This window comes from Propithecus coquereli, unplaced genomic scaffold, assembly GCF_000956105.1.
Source record: "Propithecus coquereli isolate 6110/MARCELLA unplaced genomic scaffold, Pcoq_1.0 Scaffold83, whole genome shotgun sequence".
NCBI classification, from domain to species: domain Eukaryota; kingdom Metazoa; phylum Chordata; class Mammalia; order Primates; family Indriidae; genus Propithecus; species Propithecus coquereli.
The window spans coordinates 194843-196420 of NW_012154507.1; the positions used below are offsets into that span (position 1 = coordinate 194843).

Sequence of the window (1578 nt, forward strand, 5' to 3'; positions counted from 1 at the left end):
TTTTTAAGAGACAAGGCCTCACTCTGTTGCCCAGGCTGGGGAGCAGTGGTATAATTACAGCTCACTGCAGCCTTGAACTCCTGGGTTCAAGCAGTTAAGGAATGTATGTTGAAAGACAGTATCAAGAAAATAATTTTAAATAAAGAACGGTCACACCAACACTACTTGGGGCACTCTTCATCTGTCTTGTCAAAGACTTCCCAATAACAGCCATCATTTGTCACCATGAATTATATAAGGGGAAGTGGAGGTAAAGGCAGCAAGCACACTATACCAATCTCTGAAACTTAAGACTCTGGGAGGCCGAGATGGGAGGATCGCTTGAGGTCAAAGAGTTCCAGACCAGCCTGAGCAAGACTGAGATCCCTGTCTCTACAAAACTTAGAAAAATTGGCCGAGCATGCTGGTGTGCACCCGTAGCACCAGCTACTTGGGAGGCTGAGGCAGGAGGATTGAGCCCAGGAATTTGAGGTTGCTGTGAGCTGGGCTGATGCCACAGCACTCTAGCCAGAGTGACAGAGCGAGACTCTGTCTCAAAAAAAAAAAAAAAAAAAGAAAGAAACTAACAGAACAAAGTCCAGCTTGCTTTGTGTCTTTCTGAAGTACGGTGGTGTACTGTACTAGTTCAACAATACAAAAGGCCCAAGGTCTAGTGGGTGACCTCTTGTACTTTCAGCTAGAAGCCTGTTGGTAAACCAAGTCCTTAATGCATCTTTTATTACCCTTGTATTTTCCCACAAAACAATGCTTTCATTTAATACTTCCAAAAAAATTGTCTTCCTAGTTCTTGGATCTTTCCAGACTCTTAGTGGGAATCCAAAAGAACTCTAGTTTGGAACTTGCATCTTATTCTTTGGCAAGAATTATGAAGTTGTACAATATCATTTTTTTTCTTTTATTTATTTATATTTTTAGAAACAGGGTCTTGCTCTGTCAACCAGGCTAAAGTGCAGTAGCCCAGTCATAGCTCATTCCAGCTGCAAACCCCTGGGCTCAAGTGATCCTCCTGCCTCAGCCTCCTGAGTCGCTGTGATTACAGGCATGTGCCATGGTGCTGGCTGATTTTTTCTTTTAAGATTATCATAGATTCACATGTAGTTATAAGAAATAATACAAAGATCCCTTGTACCCTTTACCCAGTTTTGTAAGATGTTAGCATCTTACAAAAAGAGTTCAATATCACATCCAAGATATTGATACAGTCAAGATACAGAATATTTCTATTACAAAGGTCTCTCCTTGCCTGTGTAACAATACCCACTTCCCTCCTGTCCCCACCCCCTCCTTAATCCTTAGTAACCACTAATATGTTCTCCATTTTTGTAATTCTGTCATTGTAGGCTGGGTGCAGGTGGCTCACGCCTGTAATCCTAGCACCTTGAGAGGCCAAGGCGGGTCGCTTGAGCCCAGGAGTTCGAGACCAGCTTGAGCAAGAGCAAGTAGACCCCTGTCTCTACTACAAATAGAAAAAATTAGCCACATGAGGTGGCGCATGCCTTTAGTTCCAGCTACTCGGGTGGCTGAGGTAAGAGGATCCCTTGAGCCCAGGTATTGGAGGTTGCTGTGAGCTAGGCTGAC

At 43.6% G+C, this 1578-nt stretch overlaps 1 protein-coding gene across 2 annotated transcripts in view; it reads left to right on the plus strand.

The window, feature by feature from the left end:
• The window catches only part of TIMM9 (translocase of inner mitochondrial membrane 9 homolog (yeast)), a 35772-nt gene that overhangs the window by 28792 nt on the left and 5402 nt on the right, over positions 1-1578 (plus strand). The window lies entirely within an intron of this gene.